Source organism: Phoca vitulina, unplaced genomic scaffold, assembly GCF_004348235.1.
Source record: "Phoca vitulina isolate PV1807 unplaced genomic scaffold, GSC_HSeal_1.0 scaffold19, whole genome shotgun sequence".
Classification (NCBI taxonomy): Eukaryota; Metazoa; Chordata; class Mammalia; order Carnivora; family Phocidae; genus Phoca; species Phoca vitulina.
The window spans coordinates 11,053,006-11,077,860 of record NW_022589722.1 but is presented as its reverse complement, the minus strand read 5'-3'; the positions used below and the strand labels follow the sequence as shown (position 1 = coordinate 11,077,860).

Below are 24,855 nucleotides of genomic sequence, written 5' to 3'. Positions count from 1 at the left end.
ATAAGCAATAGAAGCCAAATGTTGGGAACCTCACTAACATATGAATTATATAAACATATATACCTTTCCAAAAGTAGACATCATTACAAGGAATATTTCTAGAGACAATGAAGGATACTTTGTAACAATAAAAGTGTCAGTAAAGCCAGAAGCAATATAAATTATATATGTGACTACAAAACTCAAAGTATATGGAGAATAAATGTCATAATTAAAGGGGAAAAAGGCATATCCAGAATCATTGTTTGAGACTTTAAAAGAATTCTCTCGGGCGCCTGGGTGGCTCAGTTGGTTGGGCGACTGCCTTCGGCTCAGGTCATGATCCTGGAGTCCCGGGATCGAGTCCCGCATCGGGCTCCCTGCTTGGCGGGGAGTCTGCTTCTCCCTCTGACCCCCCCCCTCTCATGTGCTCTCTCTCTCAAATAAATAAATAAAATCTTAAAAAAAAAAAAAAAAAGAATTCTCTCAATAATTGATAGAATATCCAAATAAGAAAAACAATAAGTAAAGATGTGGAAGATCTGAACATTATTAACTATTCTATATGAAAGAAAGAAAGAAAGAAGGAAGAGAAAGAAAGAAAGAGTTCCAAAGCCAATGATCTATGCACTCTCTTAAGGAACCTAGAAAAAGAGGAGCAAATTACACAAAGAAAACAATGAAATTGAAAACAAATTAACAGTAGAAAAAATTTGATGAAATCAGAAGGTGAATCTTTGTAATGATTAATAAAATTGATAAACCTCTACCTAGACTTATCAAGAAGAAAGAGAAAACATAGGTTACCAATAGGAGAGGTGAAAGAGAGGCCATCAATATAGAGCCGAAAGATATTTCAAAAGATAGTAAGGGAAAAATATGAACAACCTTATAACAATAAATTTGGTAATTTGAAATAAAATGGACAAATATCTTGGAAGACATGAATATTAAAACTGACACAAAAAGAAATAATATGAGTAGTCCCTATATATACTACAGAATTTGCATTCATAATTAAGGAAAGAAAATATCAGGATCAAATGGCTTCACTATTGAATTCTAACAAACACATAAGAAAGAAATAATAACAATCCAATATAAACTTTTTCTGAAAACAGAAGAGGAGGGAATATCTCCTAAACTTATTTTTTTAAGGATAGTATTAGTCTGATACTAAAACCAAACACATTACAAGAAATAACTATAGACTCATATCTCTCATACATACAAAAATTATACATGCATGCAAATTAAATATATATGCAAATTAATTCCAATAACATATAAAAAGGATTATACATCATGACCAAGTGGAGTTCATTCCAGAAATGGAAGGTTAGTTTAACATCCCAAAATCAGTGTATATAATTCACCATATTAACAAAATAAATAATACCCATATGATTATATCAATAGGTGAAGCAAAAGCATTTGAAAAAATCAGCATTCACTCACGATTAATAAGTCTCAGCAAACTAGGCAAAAAACAGGGAGGAACTACCTCACCTGGGTCAAGAACATCTATGAAAACCCCATAGACAGCACCATACTTCATGGTAAAAAACCGAATGCTTTTCTCCTAAGAACAAGAACAAGACAATCATGGAACACTACATCAAAAACTAATGATGATGTACTGTATAGTGACTAACATAACATAATAAGGTAAAATAAAATTTAAAAATAAGTAAAAAATGCTGAAGATGAAAAAAAAAAAAAAGACAAGGATGCCCCAGTCTCACAAATACTATTCAAATTCTTCTGGAGGCCCTCGCTGGTACAGTAAGAGACAAGCAGAAAGAAAGAAAAGCACACAGAATGTACAGGAAGAAGCAAAACTCTATTTGTAGACAATATGATTGCGTACTGGAAAATCATAAGAAATATGTTGAAAAGCTCTTAGAACCAATAAGCAAATTTAGCAAAACTTATGCAAAATCATATACAAAAATAAAGGAGCATCTCTAAATAGTAGCAATAAGCAACTGGAAAATGAAATAAAAATTACAATTCCATTTCCAATGGCATCCAAAAGCATAATACTTACAGTTAATTTAATAAAATATATTTAATAACTACACAAACTATAAAACATTGCTGAGAGAAGTTAAATATAGATATAGATATCATATTAATGAGATGGAAAATATTGCTAGAATGTCAATTTTTCAAAAAAGACAAATTCGAAAGACCTATCCCTGCTGTCGATCTAGATTTAATACAAATTAGTCCATTGTGACAGAAAGCAGTGTAGCATTTGCCTGGGTAGTGGGAGGGATGGACTACAAAGAAGTCAAGGAAGCAATTGGTGGTAATGGAAAGTTCTTTACCTTGATTTTTGTGGTGGTTTCAGCACATCTATCAAAGTTCATAGAAGGGTTTATTTTAAACTATGCAGTTTAATATTTGTATATTCTACCTAAATAAATTTTATTTTAAAGAATTTCAGGGACTAAGAGTTCCAGATCCTTAAGAAATAAAGTGATGTCCTTGACTTAGAAGAGAAAAACAAAATTAATTATTTCTTAAAAAGACATACTAAAATACATAACTGTCAAATTTCAGAATATTGGTTTGAGAGAAATTTTAAACATTCCCCAAAATGAAAAAAAAAAAAAAGTTACTATACAAGTTTCAAGGATTCAAATGGCTTCCATCTTTTTAATAGGAATACTAGAATTTATAAGACAATGGAACAATCCCTTTATATTTTTGAGCAAAACAAAGAAGAAAGATTATTAACTAAAAATTATCTAGTCCTATTACTATTCAAGTGTGAGGGAGGAATAAAAACATTTTCAGTCATGTAACATCTTAACCAATTTACCTCCCATGTACCCTGTGAGGAAGCTATTTGAGGGGTTGCTCCACCAAAACAAAGGAGCAAACCTAGAGAGAGGAAGCGTGGGTACGGTACCCACCCTGAGAAAGGTAAAGGGAATCCCCAGGATGTCACTGAAGGAAAATCCCAGGATAACAGCCAGACACTGGGCTTAAAGAGCAATCAGTCCAGACAGCAGGTCAAAAGGCTCCAGGAGTGCTATTGTCAAAAATAAAAATACACACACACACACACACACATACACACACACACACACACACCCATATTTGACATGCTTAATTGTGTTATGAAGAGATTTGCAGAACTGGGAGAGAGGAGGTAAAGGGCTTATTTCCTAACTGAATACATAAAAAACTGGAAAACCAACCAACCAGCCAAACAATAAGAGAAAACTAACACTAGGGAAACAAAAAGTTGTGCAAGAAAGGAAAAATGGAAATAGCAACGACAATATACCATATAATTCTGTGATGAGTAATATTAACATAATCATAAAAATGAACATGGAATGTTCATTTAACCAAAATTATGATACAGCTATCTTGAGTTGGTAGGGAGATAGGAAGTATTCATTTGCATGTGGTTGGGTCCTGTGAGAACTGATTCCCTGCCTTCTATGGTGGAAAGTTAATAGTAAATCCTAAAACTGAAAAAATATTTATCATGAATAAGCTTATTATTCAGAGAGATGGAGATAAAATCCAAAAGACACAACAAAAAACGTTGCCTCAGGGAGAGTAGTAAGTGGGTGATGATGAATAAAAGCAAGGGACTGCTTTGTTTTTTTTGTTTTGTTTTTTAGCCTTGTGGTTTTATGTTCCTCTTTTTAACTTATTCCAATATGTCTGATTCTTTTAAGTAAAGTAAATTTAAAAAGAAAAAAAGTAAGTACAAAATATTGACCCATTCATATTTTAAGGCGTCAAGATTTAGAAAGGATAGAGCAGCTAGATAATATATTTTATAGTGGTTTTCAGGGATACGCCAAAAAACCACATTGTTTGTTATTATTGCAATGTCAATGAACATTTGTGAGTCCTCCAACTTCCCAGGAAGCTGTGCGGGTTAGGTGATTTCGGTCACCAAGATGAACAATATCCCTACCTTGGAGAAGCTCAGGTTATACCAAGGTAACACATACTAGTGATACAAAGTGGTAAATGCTATAATATTTATCAAGTGCTGGGGAGCCTCAGTGGACAAAAGAATTAGTACTGCCTAAGGAGCTAGGATTGGTTTCAAAAGGAAGCAGGATGACATATACTTAACAACTTACAGTTTCCGGGTACTGATAGGGTCCTATGACATGGAGATCTGCACCCCTTCTCTCTCCATCCCTTCCCCACAACTGCCACCACCCATTCCTTTGGGACCCTGCTGCCCCACATGGTTCTTCTCTGCACACTCTTTCTAGGACTTTCCCGTGGCTCCTTCTGGCACTTTAATCAGGTTTGGGCTCAATTCTTACCTCTTCTTTTCTCCAGACTACGTTATCTAAAATATCCCCACACCTCATCATGCTCTGTCTTCTTACCTGAATTTGTCTTCAAAGCACCTAACTGCCTGACATTTTACAATATTATACATTTATTTGCCTTTGGTTTGTTTAGTTTCTTTATTGGAATGACAGTGCCGCATGAATAAGAATTTTGACCCCTTTTTTCCTTGCTACTGTACTCCCAGTGCTTAGACCAGCGCCTGGCATCTAGTAGGCCTTCAGTAGTTATTTGTTGAATGTGTAAATGGATGAAGACTGAATATCTCCAGTCTAAATCACCTAAGTGCAGACCCATACATACTCAACTGCTGCTGTCTCCACCAAATCATACTACTGCCTCTCTGCCAAACTGTCCCCTCTTCCATAGCCCCTCAGAGCATCCCAAGGGCTCAAACCAGACATTTGCAAGTCAATACTGACTTTCCCCTGTTCCTTCCCTCCTTCCCACAAACATCCAAATAGGTCATCACTAAACCCAGTTTATTCTGTTGATGAATAACTCTCAAATCTGTCCAGTTCTCCCCATCTCCAGTAGCTATTATCTTGATTTAAAGTATCCTTGACTCTTGGCTGGATTGTTGAAAGAGTCTCCTCCTCATTTGTTTTCGTGGTACCAGGTTTTGATCCCTCCAACAATCTTCCAAACTCCTACCACATTGCTTTTCACAAAATGCAAATCTGATCACATGACTGCTCTGCTTAAAACCCAGGTTCTTAGAATAAAATCTAACTCCTTTGCCCGGCCCCCTAGGCCCTTCACCACTGCCTCAGGCTGACGTCCCCAGCTTTTCTCTGGCTACCTGTTCAGCCTTACGGGACAGATATACCCCGTACCAGTTTGTCTAGCCTTTGTCCTTGCTGCTTCCTCTGTTTAGAACATGTCCTGCCCCTCTCCAATTTGATCAGATGGCAGAGACTGAGAAACTGTCCCCCCTGCTGGGTGCTGCCACAGCATCCTTGGCCCACCCCACTGGACTGTAAATCATGCATCTACTCATTGGCCCCCTGCACTAGACCCAAAGCTCAGGGGCATAGCGCCTGCCTATGAAAAATATGTCTTTACGTCCCCAGTACCTAGCGTGATGCCTGACACAAAGGAGATACTTAATAAATGTTTGGAGAATGAATGAATGAGTGAATCCGTTTTTCAGAATCTCTTCTTAGAATCTAGCAGTAAAGTGGAAAATGGATTGCTGGTAGGGAGTCTCAAAGCATGCAGGCTAGTTAAGAGCTAACTGACATATTCCGGACAAGATGAAGAGAGCCTGGACTCAAGCAGAGGCAACAGGAATGGAAATAAGGAGTCAGAATAAGAGACTTTTGTTCAAAAAAACAAAAGGTATTTTATGAGCAAATGCAATTGAGCACTGTGTGTTTTCTGAAGGATGGGTCTAGTGTTTTAAATTTAGACACAGGCTGGAAAGCCAGACATACCCCGTGAGAAGCAATCAATCAACAAACTTCATGAAAGTGAGAGGAGGTGATTGAAGTAGACAAAGAGGTTAGTAAGGCACATAGAGTTTTTGATACAGAAATAAAAGAGAGTGTTTTAACTGCCGAAGAATCTAGAGGCTGACAAGGAGAGTGAAGATTTGAGTGCAGAGGATGTAATAACTGGAAAAGTTTGCCTCAGTCCTTAATATGGTAATAAAATTTGCAGACAGCCCATAGTACTATACTGACTGCAAAGTTATACATTATACAAGCTGCCTTCCATTTTGACCAGAGAGGTATAAAAGTAAGCTAGCAAGCTTCTGGGATTTATTGGGGGGGAAATAACTAACTTCCAGGGCCTGCCACAGGGGCCGTGTAGCCTTCCCTCATTTACAAATAATTGACATCGCTAGAGTCACAATGTGACGTAACGCTGAAGGTATCCCCAAAACATGGAAAGATTCTGTGATGACATCTGTGCTTTAGCCTAAGTGTGGGGAAGGGAAAGGAATGGATATTTCCTAGGAACCTACTATGTGGAGGACACCATGGTTTACATGTGTCTGTCACCCATCTTTACTTTTTAAAAATGAACATGAATCATTATCTGTCATAATTGATTTTGGGAAATTCTTTTTGGGAAATTCTTCAAAAACAATGAAGACCGAGACACCTGGGTGGCTCAGTCAGTCAAGCGTCTGCCTTCGGCTCAGGTCATGATCTCAGGGTCCTGGGATCGAGCCCCACGTCAGACTCCCTGCTCCGTGGGGAGTCGGCTTCTCCCTCTCCCCCCTGCTCATGCTCTCTCTCTTGCTATCTCTCTCTCTCTCTCTCAAATAAACAAATAAAATATTAAAAAAAAAAAAACAATGAAGACTTGTAAATACTTTTTTTTCTGAATAGATAGTAAATACATATTATAACACATTTAATCAGTAGAAAAAGGTAGAGTTAAAAATAAATCTTCTCCCATCCCAGATACTGAGCCACATTTTTTCACCTCTGGGACAATAACTAAAAATAATTTCTTATGCACCTTTCCAATAATATTCTATACATATGTACACTTTTACATACATCATTCAAAAATCCATTCACTATTCACTGAACACAACATTAGCTTACTATACATCTGTTCTGTGCTCTTCTCTTTTTCACTTAACAATCTAGCTTGGAGAGTTCCCCACCTTAGTACATATTGATCTCATTCCTTTTTCTCATCACATAATATTGCACTTTGTGGATGTATCATGTTTTATTTAACGAAGTCTCTGTTAGCGAAAATTAAAGATGTTTCCAGATATTCTTTACACATGCATATTTCTCATACACACAATTAGAACTGTATTTGCTAGCACTGTCAAATAGTGATATGATGTAAACAACTTACTCAAATTTAAATGTTTTAGTAGCCACATTAAAAAAAGTAAAAGAGGGGTGCGTGGGTGGCTCAGTCAGTTAAGCATCTGCCTTCAGCTCAGGTTGTAATCTTGGGGTCCTGGGATCAAGCTCCACATCAGGCTCCCTGCTCAGCAGGGAGTCTGCTTCTCCCTCTCCCTCTGCCCCTTCCCCCAACTTGTGTGCTCTCTCGCTCTGTCTCAAATAAATAAATAAAATCGTTAAAAAAATAAAAAAGTAGAAAGTAAAACAAGTAAAATTAATTTTTAAAATATATTATATTTAACCCATTATATCCCAAATATTTCAACTTGTAAATCAAAGTAAAAAATCAGCAAGAGGGGCACCTGGGTGGCTTAGTTGGTTAAGCATCCGACTCTTGATTTCAGGTCAGGTCACGATCTCAGGGTCATGGGATGAGCCCTGCATCAGGCTCTGTGCTCAACGTGGAGTCTGCTTGTCCCTCTCCCTCTGTTCCTCCCTACTCTCGTGCATGTTCTCTCTCAATCTAAAATAAATAAATAGATGGATAGATAGATAGATAAATATAATCTTTAAAAAAATCATCAATGAGATATTTTATATTCTTTTACTTGGACTGAGTCTCTGAATTCCAGTGTATATTTTATAGTGTACAACCCAATTCAGACAAGCCACATTTCAAGGGCTTAGCAACCGGTTAGGTGTGGTCATGGCTACCATATTGGATGGCATAGGTATATACATTCCTAGAAGAAGAATTGCTCAGAAGAATATGAGGTAAATTGCCTTTCAAAGAAGTTGTACTTATTTACGTTACTTTCAGTTCGGTTAAAGATAGCATATCACTGAGTTTTGATTTGCAGTTACTTCATTACAAGTGAGGTTGAACATCTTCTTATATGTTGAAAAGTTATTTGTATTTCCTTTTCTGTGGATTATTTTTTCTTTCTTAGTTTCTTTCTTTCTTTTTCTTTCCTTCTTTCTTCTTTCTTTTTTTTTTTTAAAGATTTTATTTGACAGAGAGAGAGACAGCGAGAGCAGGAACACAAGCAGGGGGAATGGGAGAGGGAGAAGCAGGCTTCTTGCCGAGCAGGGAGCCCGATGTGGGACTCGATCCCAGGACCCTGGGATCATGACCTGAGCTGAAGGCAGACGCTTAACGACTGAGCCACCCAGGCGCCCATCCTTCTTTCTTCTTTCTTTCTTTCTTTCTTCTTTCTTTTTACTGGATTGGTTTTCTTCCTCACTGGTAGATCAGAGAATGAAACTACTCCCTTTATCTGTCATAAATGTGGCAAACATTTTTTCTAGTTTACCACTCTTTTGGCTTTGGTTATAGCATTATTTTGCCATGCAAAAATGTTTACATTTTAAGAAGTCAGAATATCAATCCTTTATGGCTTCTTGATTTTATCATACTTGTAGAGGTTGTCATCTCTCTAAGATCATTTAAAAAATCTTTTCCATGACTCTTCTAATCCTCATAAAGTTATGAAACTGATGTCATCATTTCCATTTTACAAATTGGAGAATAGATGCTTAGAGAAATATTAAATAAATTGCTTAAAAACACCCAGCTGATAAGTGGAAGTGCTAGGATTCAAACCCAGTCTGTCTAGTAACACTAAAGACTATGCTGCTTTTTTGACTACACTGCAATGATCAATATAATCTGTGTTAGGTGTCTCCCTATTGTCTGCTTCTTTTAAATCCTAGTGCTGTATTAAATATATCATTATTATTGATAGCTAAAGCATTCCATCAGTGCTAACACCATCTTCCCACAAAATTCCAGATAAATAGAAATAAGAACTCTGGGCAATCCCATGGTGTAAGGATGACAGTTGTACCCCAGGTGGAGGAAACCAAGGATAGTCAACTGGAGTGCAACACATGGGAAGGCTAACACATGGGAATGATGACATTTGATTGGTGTCATAAAGGAGATGCAGAAATTAGACATACAGAACAGAAAGACAAAAAGTCATAGAGAATGAACATAAAATATTCAAGAGTTCAGTTCATTGAGTGAAAGAGAACAAATAACAAGTTTCAGCGAGACAGCAAAGAGCTTTGACTTCTAGACTGAAGGGTTTGGACATATTTATATGAGTAGACAGAAGTCACTGATAGATTTTGGAAAAGGTAGTGACATGATTGGAATTCTGCTTCAGAAGATTAATCTGGCTGGTGTGTGTAAGAGCTACTGGAGAGAGAAGAGTGAAGGAGAGGGAGAGAGGGAGTGAATGAGAGGGAGAGAGAGAGAGAGAGAGATAGGTGTGAGGGAGAGAAAGGGGGGAAAAGGAGCAGATCATTTAGGGTCCTGGAGAGGAAAATTAATCCATCTCATTATTGTACTACATGATTGTGTTGTATTCCTATTTACTTACCTTTTCCACTTAATTTTACTCCAAATGACAACTTACATTGTTTTAAAAACTCAAATCTGTCCTTTAAAGAAATAGATTTTTACCCCTTCAAGCTTTGAGACAAATTCAAAAGAGAAGTTTCAGGAATATCTTGTGCAGTGATTTCACTGCTAGATAAATGTACAGCTTCTCGAAGTGAATACCTTGGAAAAATGTTCCAGTGTTTTCATCTAATGTTTAAAAAAAATCACTTTATAGTTTTATCTCGTGCCAAAAACAAATTTCAACCACCATGAAGGAGAAGAAAGTCTGCCTTTCTTATGTGCGATTTTCTGAGAGTACATATATCTTAAATTCATATGTTTAGTTAACAGGCAAGCTTCCTTAAAATGAAGACTAGTCTGTGGGGGGTTGTCTTCATTTTTAAATCAATATCTGTCAGAGCTGAGTTTAAAAAGCTGACTGGGTTTCAACTGCAAGCTGGCTTCCACCATCATCATTCAACAGATTGTAGACATCTGTTGTTTTTGGTTGCCCTCCATTTTCCCCACATATTCTGGAAACAGCAACTCTTCTTTCCTCTGGATTTATTCCTGCCCTCTTTGGACTTTTTCCTCTTCTTTCCTTTGGATTTATTCCTCCCCTCTCAAACCACGTGATTCTGATCATGTGGCCATTCACAGTACCTAGTCCCTAGCCTAGAAATGGGCCCACAACCCTGCCCTGACTAATCAGAGTCCTTCTGAGCAAGTTGTATATTCTGAAGTGGGGAAAGAGTTGTTCCTTCTTTTCTCTGGAGTTACAAGGCTGAGGAAATGTAAGCCTGGAGCTGCCCCCTGTCTTATATCCCTGCATGGACAGGGACCCTATATGCAGTAGAAGAGAATGAGACCAAAATGTAGAAGGACAGGGATGTGTGGATGAGGGGTTATGGTGAGAAATGGAGAGAAAATGGTAATATCATTCAAAACCTGCTTCCTCCCTTCTCATTCTCATCAATGGAAACCAATAAATTCCTTAAACTGATTTGACTTGAGCTTCCAGTAATTGCAACAAAAAGAGACCTAATTGCTTCACTTACAAATTAGCTCCAATGTACCCAATATGACATCACAGGCTTTAGCTCATCCAATCTTTTTGATGTCCACATCTCTGTTAGCTATGTTCTCTTTCTTACTCTATTCTCTTAGATTTTATCCCATCTCTCTGACCACTCCATCTTGGTCTCCTTTTGGCACTTTGCCCCCCTGGGTTTCCATGCTGTGTCCTTCTTCCTGTGAAATAGTATCAAAACCCACAGCTTCAAAACCCACTTCTATTCTGTTGACTCTAAATGCGACATCACACAGGCCCCTCCGGCCCAAGGGGCTATAGTAAACTTATTGTCTTTGACACCAAACCTGCTCCTTCTACCTATTATATTCTGTATCTCAACTGATTGACCCGTCACCCAACCATAAGCTCAATCCAGAATCCCAAGAATCATTGTTAGAGTCTCCTCCCCTATCTTCTCTTTCCCTCTATTCTATCAGTCATTAGATCATACACATGTTGTTTTCTAAGTATCCTTCAAATCAGCCCCTACTTTTCACCTTAACATGCCCTACCCTAGTTCAAACTATCTAGTCTGGAATACTACTGTAACTTCCTAGTGACTCATCCTACCTCTAGGTCAGTCCCTTTATACTGTATGTTCTATCCTATTACCAGAAGGATCTTCCTACAAAACAAATATGACCATTTCACTCCTCTCCTGAACATGCTTCAGGAGATGGCTCCCCATCATTTTTAGGATGAAGTTCTAACTCCTTAGCTTAGTACATACAGCCGTTCTTGAGTCACCAAACGTATTAAACACTCACCATGTCCCAAGTTCTGTAGCAGATGTTGTAGTTGCAGAAAATAAAACAAAAACATAACTTCTGCCTAAAAGAGCTGCTAGTTTTGGAGAAAAGTCACTAAACGACAGTAACTTGGTTGAAATGTACAACACGAATGCTGTGATTCATGCCTTTTCTAATTCCATGAAAAAACAACATCAAATACATGATCCAAGAGACCTCAACCTGAGTTATTTGCCTACTAGAGACCACTCTTACTTTTAGCCATTTTGCTTGAACTGAGTTGAGGCTATTCTAGAAAAGATTAAAGGAAGATTCATCCCAAAGAGTGACTTTTTGCATTTCTTGTAGCTCCTGATAGATATTAGCACTCAAGGCGATTTGAGCACTACCGGCTTGCACGCCTATACCTTGATGGAGAAGGCTTTGTCTACCTATGGCCCCATATGTTCACCTGTGGGTCAGATGGCCCTCCTGTGCCTTCTAAACACAAAATAAAGGATGCTTTATATCACTTGGTTTCTAATAGCATGCCATAGACTTTAATGCAACATTATGGGGTTACAGTATTTAATTGGTTTGGTGCTTGCTTCCTGTCTACTCCTATAATAAAGGGTACATTAGGTGTGCTTTATGTGTATGGCTTGACTTTGAATAAAACAGCTGCTCTCATTTTAAACTAGAGAAAAAACTAGGAATTATATCACAGGGAACAATCCTTCACCTGATGACCTAATGTATTTTTTTTCCCTTCTAATTTCCATGAGTCTAGACGCATCTTTTGTGAGGAAAAAATGCTCTCTGGCTGTTAATTTGACAGCTGGAAATTTTTTGCTCTTTTTCACCTGGACTTTCATCACTGATTTCAGCTTGTGGGGGACAGGGGAGCTGTCTCACAGAAACTATTTTTGAAAGCTGACGAACAATGGTCCAAGGGTGACTTGTGACGCAGAAAAGTAAGCATTAAGCAGATTGTTGAATAGGAAAAAAAGTTGTTTGATATTTTCCTTCCTCCTGCTGAAGTATTGACCAGAAAAGGCCTTCTTGGGTGCTAGTGAAATTCTATTTCTTTATCCCCTGTGGTTACTAGGTGTGCTCAATTTGAATAAATTCATTGAGCTTATTCTTTGGATTCATGCAACTTTCTGTATGTATGTTATACTTCAACAAAAAAAGAAAGAAAGAAAAAAAAAAACCCTGCAACATCCCCTCCCCACCTGGAGATTGGAGGATAAATACACACACACACACACACACATGCTCCCTCTTAATGCAAAGTGATTATTTTCCTAAAATATCTTTCTCTTTTCTGTTAGACTATAAATTCTCTTCCTTCTTTATTAGACTTTAAATTCCTTGAGAGTAGGGCAAATGTCTTACATAGTTTACTCTCCTTCTTGGAGCTAGTACATAGGAGATACTTAGATATATGCTGAACAAATGAGTGAGTGAAGCAATGAATAAATGACCAAAGTAAAGATATTAGAAACAGATCTTAATGACTCAGAATAGGAATATAGTAAATTAGTATTCTCTACATTGCAAAAGGCAATTATGTTCATGATAATCTTGGACATTGGCCAGGTTCTCCAGGCAGCTCGAATCTCATAATTGTGGTAAATATTAAATATAATGTTTGACCAATCAAACCAGCCTTATTCTCAGTATTACCAGATAGGCGTCAGGAAGAGTAAGGTCTCTGTGACTTAGTGATTGTCTTTAAAGAGTGTTTTAACTACGGTACTGCAGGGTGAGATGGGCTTAGTGTTGGAGCAGGGGACAGGACACCGCCTCCATCCCCCATGTGATAAAATCTTCATTCATGTCATGAGAACAGTCATTGATATTATAGGGACCTGACTTAACATGTACGGTTTTATTTTGTTATTGTTTTCTTAAGCCTTCATCTTGAAAAATTCCATGCTTAGACTGTGGAAGAACAAATAGAATAGAACAAGGTAGAAAGAGTATCAGCTGATACTGTAGCCTCACTGCATGAAGCTTTTGGTTTTGCTAACATAAGGGTGTAGGTTTTAACAGCTGTGATGTCTGGGACTGCGCAGAGTGGCATGTTATAACTAAGATCCTTGCACGAAGCTGAGATCTTCAAAACATCATGTGGCCCGCAGAAAAGTGGCTCCCTAAAAATACCCACATCCTAATTCCAGGAACCTGTGAATGTTACCACACATGGCAAAGGAGAATTAAGGTTGTGAATGAACTGACCTTATAATAACAAGATTATCCTGAGTTATCTGAGTGGTTCCAATGTCATTACAAGAGTCGTTAAAAGTGGAAGAAGAAGACAGAGGAAGAGATCAGAGCCATGCCATGTGAGAAAGACCTAACTCAGCATTGTTGGCTTTGAAAATGGAAGGAGGACCAACAGCTGAGGAACGTGGGCAGCTTTTGGAAGCTTCAAAAGAAAGAAATGGATTCTCCCCTAGAGCCTCCAGACACCTTGGAATCCTTTTAGCTGACATCTTGATTTTAGCTCAATGAGATACATTTTGGACTTCCGACCCACAGAATTACAGTTTATGATAATTTACTACAGCAGCAATATGAAACTAATGCAGACTTCAGCCTCCATAAATGTTGGACTAGAAAAAAATCTGCTCATTAACACAGGTAAAGAACAAGGGATTGTATTTAATTTCCTGGTGTTTTAGGTTAAAACGTGTCCCCTGAGATTTTGTTACCATGGCCTTGCCCTTCACTAGGTGTAGGATCTGGGATTCCCGAACTGAGAAATCATCCAAATAATTTTTCTCAGGGAGCGGCTCCTGGCAAAATGCTCTTAGAAAGACCCAACCTTAGTCTAGGACCTGCACGATTTACACAGATAAAGTTCTGAGAATACCCTACTTAAAATGCCAATCCAAATTTTTTTTTTAAAAAGAGAGAGAAAAAATAATCCAGCATAAACCAAGTAAGCAGATACATCAAAGAGTAAAATCAATATCACAGGAGTATCATATAATAGAAAAATGACAGAGAAAGGGAAACAAGGTATGTTTTAAATGGTTGACAATAGAAAAGAGAGAATCAGAATAATAAAACAAGACACTATTAAAAAGATCAGACAGATTTGATAAAGAACAACGTGGAAATTCTAAAACTGAAGAAGATAGCCTTTGCAATTAAAATTTTTATGAACAGATTAAACAGCAGGTTTGGTAGAATCAAAAAGAGAATTAGCAAACTGAAAGATAATTCTAGAGACACCATCTAGAACAATGACAGAGAGGGTAGAAAGAGAAGATCGAAAATATGTGTACTAAGGATTCCTAAAGAAGAGCACCAAGTGAGTGGGAGAGAAGCAATATTTAGAAAATGTATTATATATATGTATATATATATATACTTATTTTTTTTTTTTAAGATTTTATTTATTTATTTGAGAGAGAGAATGAGAGAGCACATGAGAGGGGGGAGGGTCAGAGGGAGAAGCAGACTCCCTGCTGAGCAGGGAGCCCGATGTGGGACTCGATCCCGGGACTCCAGGATCATGACCTGAGCCGAAGGCAGTCGCCTAACCAACTGAGCCACCCAGGCGCCCCTATATATACTTAAAACCAATGTCAAGTAGGTACCGATGAAGAAAGTAAAATGGTTATTAAGTACCTCTCTCTTGACTCTTGCTTCTGGCATAAAGTAAATAATAACCCTACACATTGAATAATTAGTCATTCTTTTCTATATTGTATGTCATAGGTTTCTCCTTTGCCAAAATATAATCTGCACAATTTAAAAACATTATACTTATAAAAATATAAAATGAATATAAGACGAAGACGTCATTCAACTCATTAATTGGGAAGGGAAGTTTTAAAATGGTAAGGCTTATTCAAAGAACACTTTTTAAATGTTAGAATAAGATTGCTAGGTTAGACACAAAACTGGGCTTGTCCTACAGGACAATGAATGATCACCTTTGTGTTATCGTCCCATCACTGGCATCCCTTTGGGACAAGATTCGTTTACATTTTTACTATCAGTTTTTTACAAGTTAACCTCCACTCTTTCAGAGATGTAAAATGTCCTAATCAGTAGTAAATAAAATGCCAAACAAAAGTTTACAACCCTAGAGAATCAGATACCTACTTCAGGGACGTTAGACAATGCCCAGCATTCCATGGGCAGGACACCCAGTGATCCTTTCTGCCTATTTCCAAATTGGGGATAGTTTTTCTTAACATTCCATTGATTTGGAAAGGTTTCATAGATTTAAAAATCCATTAACACCAAAGTTGGCCCTTCATCGTGCTTCATAGGTCTTTCTTAGAATAACTTTAAAAGAGAACTGTACTTCGGTGGGTGGTAGGAAATGATACAATTGGACTACTCAAATACAACTGGGACAGCTGATGTAGGGCAGGCTACTTTCATTTTATCATAAAAAACAACACCAATACCACAACCTAGTTAGGGTTTGCAAAGGTGACTATGTCTTTCCTGCCCATTTGCAATCCAGTCCCCCTATTGCAGCCAGAGTGACCTGCAGTGCAGATCTGACCTTGTTGTTCCCTGGCTGTGAATCCTTGAGGAGCTTTCACACCTCACTGTGGTCCCTGCAGCATTTAGTGAGCACGCATATCCCACTAGCCCTTCCTCTCACTATCCCTGTGTTACCACCACAGGCTCGTGACCCAGCCAAACTGAGCTTCTTTCCAGTTCTTGAAAAGCCACTCTCCAGTTTGCCTTTAGGTGTCCCAAAATGCTATTCTCTAAGTCTGGACTATTTTCCTCCATCTTCAGAAACTAATTCTTCCTTATATAACTATATTAGTTTAAAACTTGTCTTAGCTCAGATTTCCTAGATGACAGAGCCTAAAGCAAGAAATCAGTGCTAGTGCTTTGTGGGGAGGGCGGGGATGTGTAATCCTGGGGCAAACAAGTGTGAGAAAAACAGGTGAAGCAAGATAGGATGTGAAGCAACGGGAAATGTGTTAGCACTCTGACCACTGCTTCAGCACAAGCCTTGAGAAGTACAGCAGTTTGCTCAGCAGATGTGATTGTTGAGTATTCAAGATTTCTCAAGGTGACTGTACACACCACAATGCCTCAAAAGGGGAGAAAGTAAGAAGGGGAATCTGCCCCAACCCCATGTATCTTTTGTTTCCCACTAGGCTGGTCTTTAGAGGATCTCAGCTTTATGCCAAGATCTTAGTTCTAACTTGCCACACTGTGCATTCCCTAGCCTCATGGCCCTTAAAACCCCAAGTGGGGTGAACCACCTCATCCTTCTAGGTCATGACATCTGGCCTTTTCTGCAGCCTCTCAGAATACCAGATCCCGTATCCAATGATGTGTGCAGGGAATCAATATATGCTACTTATATGTGCCAAGATATGCCACTTGGGATAAGAATTATTTCGAGCTGAAAGCATTTGGGATTCAAGAAATACAGAAAGAAGCATTTCTGGAGCTTCCCTTCTCTGATCAAAAGCAAAAACTTCTGAGAAATGAATACTGCCGGAAATCCCCTCTCCCAGGGAAGGTTTATGGTCACAGAGAAGATGGAAATTCAGCACCGAGTGGATCTGCACAAAGAAAATATACTCATTGGTTTCTCCCATATATTTACCTTCTCATAGTTTGTCCTCCTTGGAATCCTAAAACCTTTTTCTTTGTTTTGCACTTCTCTACAAATTTACTATCCTTTGTTAAGATGCTATATAAGCCCAAATTTTTTTGTTTTTGTTTTTGTTTTTGTTTAGAGAGGGAGAGAGAGAGAGAAATGGGGAAGGGCAGAGGGAGCGAGAGAATCCCAAGCAGGCTCCGCACCCAGCACAGAGCCTGACGTGGGGCTCGATCTTGCAACCCTGAGATCATGACCTGAGCCAAAAATCAAGAGTTGGACATTTAACTGACTGAGCCACCCAGGTGCCCCTATATAAGCCCAAGTTCTAACCACCTCTTTCAGTTACTCATCACTGAGTTTCTCCCACATGTATTCACGCTACTCTGTTTTTCTTGTGCTAACCAATCAGCCTTTGTCAATCTACTTCACAGGGCCCCAGTCAGCAAACCTAGAAAAGTAGAGGAAAAGTCTTTTTTCCTTACCTGCAAGTATTTCCAGAATAAGGAGTAAAATGTTCTAGTTTAGATCCTCTGAGAAGCAGATGTCAAAACTGTGTTAAGTGTCCAAGATATTGATTGTGTGAAACAACTGTGAGGAAATTGAGGGAGGGGCAAAAAGGTAGAAAAAGTAGAGAATGATGTGAAAGCATAATGGAGTCAGGGAAGGAAGTTCTTACTAAGAAAGTTTTAGTCAGACTGATGGGGAATCCTAGGGCCAAAGCTGCCTATCATAGGAATCCTGTGTTGCGCGGGAATGGGCCAGCCTCAGGATCCCTCTGTGACGTAGTCTCTGGCAGAGAGAACCTGGGGAAGTGGGGCATCAGCACCAACACAGTAGTGGATTCAGAACACAGAAGCTGGAGTCACCCATTGCTTCTGTCCCTCTCAGCAGATCTGAGTGGTGCACAAGGAGTGAAAATCTCTAGCTGAGTGGCAGAGACCAAGATGGGGGCCAGGACCACTGGGTGTTGGGTCCCTGGTGTTGGCGGCACAGCCCAGTGTAGGGGGCTGAGAGAATCTGAAGTGGCAGATAAGATCTGTGTTCGACACAAGAGTAAAGGCAATTCTACCAGGAAGGCTGCCTTCAAAAGCATACTAGTCTTTCATCCTATGTTAGGGGCTCCTAGTCTTTGCTCTGTGATTCCTTTATCAAAGCATGATTATACTTTATTTTAATTGCATATTTATTAGTAATCTTTCCTGATAGTGTAAGCTCTGAGGAGGCAGGGACCATATCTGTCTTGTTCATGGTCCTCAGAAGGGGCACAACAAAGAGAGTTGAACAGATGAGAAACAGAACCCCCGCTGTCTGCCAGTGATACTTTCAAGGCTATGAAATGATCTCTACCTAAGATTCTCTATCTTTAAAACAAGTCTCAATTAAAAACATACATACATACATACATACATACATAAAGCCTCTTTTAGAGGTTGTGAAGGATAACCTTATAAAAAGATGTGGAATGGAACTTTTCTTATATTCTTAGAATTTTCCTAAACCCTAAAGATGAGGCCAGTGGTTAATAAGCCCATTCACATTCTAAATATTGCTGAGGAAGCTTCCAGCCACCCCATTCCAGGACTTGCATGGAAGAGATGCAAAACAGGCCCTTGCATTCCTCCCCCTTCCCTCCCACCACACACACACACTTCCCCTCCCCCAGCTGTGTTACATAAACAAATGAGAGTTCATTTAGAAAGAGAATGTTTGAGGAGTGAAGAGTGCTATGGCTTTTCTCCTCTCTCCTGTTGGAACATGAAGTTACTGCATGCTTCATGCTCCATCATGAAGATGATGGGGTAATGAAGAAGAGTGTTCTTTGCTGCAAAATGGAGTTGGGGTGGGTGGTTCTAGAGAGAAGCATGGTAGAGATCTACACGCCTGCAGTAGAAGACTGCAGTCATCTGGCAGCTTAGTCTGGGGCCACCAGGAATAGGCAGAGCTTTTAGGAAGAAGGATTTATGTCCCTTGAGCTTGGGGCTGTAATTGTACATGCAGTGTGTGCCTCCTACCTGCAGAATTCTGAAGATGGGAGGCTGTAATTCCACCCTACTGCACACCCTCACCCCAGACTATGTAAGTCGGTTTCCGCAAGCTCTGTATAATTCTGACATTCTGGGAATGGAATGTGGTTTACATTTTTATGTCGTCTTTGACTCTGAATTCCTACATCTCTGAGTTAGTTCAGTCTGTGGATCATCTTCCCTGATGCACCCTAGACAAGGAGCAGCCTTTTTTTGATTTCCCCTTTGATATCTGTCTCCCACAGGAAGCAGCTGTGTGTGGAGCAGAGGAAAGGGCTTCATGTCACCCTGTTGTTTTCACCCTTTTCCCCTCAGGACTGTTCTTTTCTCATTTCTCCTTTCCACTGGGGTCCCTGAGAAATTAATTTCCCTTTACTTTTTCCTGTAAAACAACTTAGACCACTGCATCCTACTCGCTCAGGGACCTATATTTACCTATACTTAACATGCTCTGTAAGCAACGGACCATTTTCTCCAAAGCTTCCACCTTGAGCAGCACTAAACTCTGTTACCGGTCTCTGAAATTATATAGCTGAAGTAAGAGATCTGATTCAGAAGTGACTGAAAAGTAATTGATACGCTACCACTGTCCACCCCCTTCCCTAGTTCCCTAGAGGGTTAGCGAGAGAGCATGGTGCCCTCCATCAGGCCTGGAATGGGTCTCAAGGCAATTTCGAAGGTGGGAGAGAACAATATGTTTCTCTGCTAGATAAACTATGACTACCCCCACTTTTGAAAGCAGATGCTGCGAAAGTCAATTTTGGTTTTAAATAACACATTTTTGTCCTCTTCATTTCACATCTGTCACATGAACTGTGCCAGAATACATTTAATAAAGAAGTCCGTGCTAATCATTAATTATGATACAATATACCAGTTGTATTGTGTTCTAATGTAACTCACACTTGTGGGTTTCAAAAAGCTTCCCCATATTTAATTAATCCTCAGCTTTGCTAATGAAAAGCATGGCTTCTACCCGGTGTGAGTTTGGGTTTCTAATCTGTTCCTTAAGGTCACCTCATTTTTCTTGAAAATGCACATTTGTAGTTTAACACTGCAGATCTTTCACATTCCCTATTAAGCAATTATTTTGATTACTTCATTATCTTTCTTTTTTTTCCTAGACTATTTAGGTTGGTTTCTGCCTACTGCTAGCCAAGTGTAATTCCGACATTCTCTCTCACTCCCTTTATTAGCATGATTTGCATTAGCAAGGGATTCATTTTCATTCTGAGGACTGAAAACAATTTCATTATCTGATAAAAATTATCTCCTCATATGCTGTAAGAAGCAATTCTCCTCATTTATGGTCTCATTAAGCATTTCATATACCTAATACATCTTCTCAATTCTTCCTCTTTCCAGAAGTAATCATTCTTGTGGCTCAACTAACAATATCTTGGGCTTGGAATTCTCATTTTTGCCTTCCTTCCCTCCTTTGTTCTTTCTTTTCCTGATGTAGTAACTGCATCATCTCTGTGAACACTGGCTATTTCCTTCTCTTCCTACACAGTTTGTTCAGGTTTCGCTCCAACACCTACACTGCTGTATCATGAGTTGTAAGTTTACATTTCTGTTGTCCTTAGTGGACTATAAGCATCTGAAGGGTGGGCCACAGCTTCCAGATAGTTATATTTTCAGAGGCTGGAACTGAGTCCAGTGTACAGCAAGAATCAAAAGATGTGTATTGAATAGATGAAGGACTAAGGACACATGCACAATCATTTTTATTTTAAAAATTAGTACTTTTCAAAACACAGGAGAAAGTGGAGAAGCCAGAGCAACTTGATAAGGAAATGAATCAGTCGGACAAACCGAGGCAGGCTAAAGAGATACATAGATCTATAAGTAATAGGAAAGAAGTGCTTTAACTGCCCCAGTGGGAGCTAAAACAAACTTGAGGCTGCAAGGGGCCAGTTGAGCAAGAGCAAAAATCCAAAACAATTATCTGGAGAATATGGATACATCACAATGATCACATGGGGCAAGTTCTAAGTCAGACCTAGTGCCTTCTGTGCAAATAAGATACTGAATCATGACTGTTTCTTCTCACCAAATCTCCAAAATGTGACAGATATTGCTGAAACATTCCTCTGTCCGATGTCACATTCTTGATTTATTTCTCAGTTTTATTCATCCCTCAAGGAGGAAAAAAGTAATCAGAATACTTCCTTTTCACCATAAGCATGTCAGAAATATAAGGAATGCTGAAGAACCATCCTGTGGCATTGGGGTCAATCCCATAGAAATGCCAAGGTAGCTCAGCCTGCCGCTGAGCCTATTTTAATGGAAGCAGAGTTCCCTAGCAGGTTTAGATTACATTAAATTTAAAATGCTATTAAACCTTTAAATGGAGAGGTCAAGCAGACAGGTGGCTATAGGACTTTGGAGATAGGGGAGCAATCTAGGTTGGAGATGAAAATTTGGAAGGTTTTAACACATACATGGTACAGATATGGTCATCCTGAGTGAGAGTAATGGAGAAAAGGGAGCACGTACGAGGAAGGAGAGTTTTTTGCTTAAAACTGGTCTATCTTTTAAGTAAAGGGTTAGCGAACTATGATCTGTAGTGAAAGGCCCTCTGCCGGTTTTTGTTCAGTCTTTGAGCTAAAAGTGGTTTTACATTTTTAAGTGGTTAGGAAAAACTAATCCAAAGGAGAAGAGTATTTCATAACACATGAAAATTACATGAAATTCACATTGATAATTAGAGTTCTATTGGGACACAGCCATGCACATTTGTTCACATATCGTCTATGATTGCTTTCACTCTACAGTAGCAGAGCTGCCTGGTTGCAACAGAGACACAGCCTAAAATATTTACCATCTTGCTCTTTACAGACCAAGTTTGCTGGCTTACGGTGTCACGTGAGAACGCAAGTCCTGGAAGTGCTCCGCTATTGTTGCCACTATGAGGGAAACCAGTCTGACTATGAAAGGTGGCAGGGAGGAAGGTTGCTGAGATACTTGCCGAGAAACGGAACCAGAGCCCAGAAGTGACTGTGACACTCCTAGACTGAATCAAACCTGAAGCTCACTTCACCAATGCCCTTTACAGTCAATGAGGGAATAAACGCCCTTTATTGTCTGATCCAGTTGGATAGATTTCCTATCATCCAAAATAAAAAAAAATTTTTTAACTACTACAGTTATGAGATCCAGAGGTAAAGCGTAGTCCTTTCTCCCCTTAATATATGCCAACTTGATTCAAATCTCCCATTTCATAGCCCGTACAAGTCCAAGGTTGTCCTCATGATTTCTACAAACTCCTGAAGACTTATCATCTCAGTTGCTAAAACAGAATACCATAGATTGGGTGGCTTAAACAACAAGTATTTATTTCTCACAGTTCTGGAGGTTGGGAAGTCCAAAATCAAGGTGCCATCCAATTCAGTGACTGGTGAGAGCTCCTCTTCCTGGTTTAAAGATGACTGCCTTCTTGCTATATCCTCACACAGCAGAGAGTTAGCTCTCTGGTATCTTCTTATAAGGGCATTAATCCGGCATGAGGACTCCACCCTCAAGACCTCATCTAAACCTAATTACATCCCAAAGACCTCATTTCCAAATACCATCAAATTGGGGGTTAGGATTTTAACATATGATTTTGGGGGGGACACAAACATTCAGGCCATAGCACTCATGGTCCTTGCTCCATGAAGTCCATGTCCATGACATATGCTGTCTATTTTTCACCCATTCTACCTCATCACAAGTTTCCCAAACCTACACACATACTCTGAACCTATCATTTTGTGAATTTAGCAATTTTACTTAGGGCTTGAGGGATCATTCAAGGGGTCACTTTAACTACTATACAATCTCCTACATCTCCTGGCTATCCATTCTGTTCTCCTCTCTTTACTCTCTTATTCCTCCATTTCCAGAAAAAAATGAATTCCTCTCTTTGTAGGATGAGCAACAATCCTAGCCTGCCTGGGACTGTCTTAATTTGGGGACCATCCTGCTTTTTGCACTGAAAGTCCTGGGTGAAGTGGGAAGATCTGTGACTCTATCTCCTTGTCTCAAGTAAAGTCTTTTTACCTGCTTCTCTGAAGCATCAAGCCAGCGCACATCTGTAGCTCACAGACACCACCTGCTCCAAAGACTGAAACATCTTCCTAATCAAGGCAAGTCTCCTTAAAGGGAATAACTGTACCAGATGTTTTGAAAATAAACACTTCTTATCATTAGATGCATGTATACTTAGGGTTGTTATGTCATCTTATTGAATTGATGCTTTTATCATTAAAATGAAATGTTTCATTTTACCTCTGACAGCAATTCCTATCTTGAAATCTATCTTGATATTAATATAATCACACAGGATCTCTTATGTTCACTGTTCATATGGTATACATTTCTCCATCCTTTTATTTTCAACCTTTTGGTGTTTTTATTTAAAATGCACACAATCTCTGCCTTTTAACTAGAAGTGTGGATCCATTTAGAATTAGTGTAATTAATGATACGGTTGAATGGAAGTCAAATGTAAGTCATCGAGACTTTTAGGTCAGTCCATTATCCTTTGCCTTCCATGTTTCTGATGAGACATCAGTCTTTATTTTTATCATTGTTCCTTTCCTTAGTATGTTACATCTTTTTCTCCTAGATGACTTAATATTTTTTTCCTATCTTTGGTTTTCAGAAGTTTGAATATGATTAGCTTGGGTATGGGTTCTTTTTAAAAGGCAGAGATCATTTCTGTGAGCCAGAGATGCGGGCTGGCCTTGATGGTTTCCATTCCACAAGTTTACTGTCTGTTTTTTCTTCTGTGGTGCCTGATTTGATATTAAGTTCATCTAGTGAATTTTTTAAATGTCAGGTATTATAGTTTTCAGTTCTAGGATTTCCATTTGGTTCTTTTTTTATAGTTTCCATATCTTTCTTGATATTCCCCATCACTTTACCCATTATACCAATCTTCCTAACAGATTCCTATACATGTGTAACATAGTTATTTTAAAGTCTTCATCTGCAGTTTCTAACATCTGGGATTTTCACGGATCTGTTTGACTATTTTCCCCCTTGATTGGGGGCACATTTTCCTGCTTCTTTGTGTATATATATATATATATATATATATATATAAAAGAACAAAGAATTTAATAAGCCCCTTTTACTTGGCTGGACTTGAATTCCAAAACTTGTCTCTCCAGCACCAGGCACCTGCTGAAACCTCTGTTTGGCTCATTAAAACTTCCAGCTGTTACTTTCCACTGGATTCCCTGGGGTCTGATTACATGCAGGTGGGAGCCAACAATTTGAGGGGAATTTGTGCAGATTTAGGGGCTCCCCACTCTGTCTCCCAATTTTCTGAAATATGCTTCCTTAATCTCAAGCTACTATGACAAACCCCCACTCTGCCTTGTGAATCCTCAGTCCCATTCATCTGCCTCTTCCTGACTGAGCTCTATCCCTCATGTACTTTGTAAGATGAGGAGTACCGTCAAGGAAAGAGCTACTCAACTGTGGATCTTGGGCGCCTGGGTGGGAGCACCCAACTCTTGATTTCAGCTCAGGTCATGATCTCAGGGTCTTGAGATCGAGCCCTCCGCTGGGCTCTGCACTCAGCAGGGAGTCTGCTTGAGATTCTCTCTCTCTCTCCACCCCTCCCTGCTGCTCATGCTCTCTGTCTCTCCCTCTCTGCCTCTAAAATAAATAAATAAATCTTTAAAAAAAAAATAAATAAATGTAGATCTTATGTAGTTTTTTCCCCTTTATTTCAAGGATCATGTCCCCCTCAATTTCTGCATATTTTCAGCCATTCCCCAGGGCTTCAAATAGTTATTTGAATTCTGATTTTATAATTATTTACACTTCTTTTTTAGTCTGAAGTTCAAAATTGTTATGACCAGATGATAGTTCAATGAAAGCTACTCTGCTAGTAACCAGAAG

At 39.0% G+C, this 24,855-nt stretch overlaps 1 protein-coding gene across 2 annotated transcripts in view; it reads right to left on the bottom strand.

The window, feature by feature from the left end:
• The window catches only part of NEDD1 (NEDD1 gamma-tubulin ring complex targeting factor), a 77,719-nt gene that overhangs the window by 52,563 nt on the left and 301 nt on the right, over positions 1 to 24,855 (bottom strand). The gene's annotated exons all lie outside the window — the stretch shown is intronic.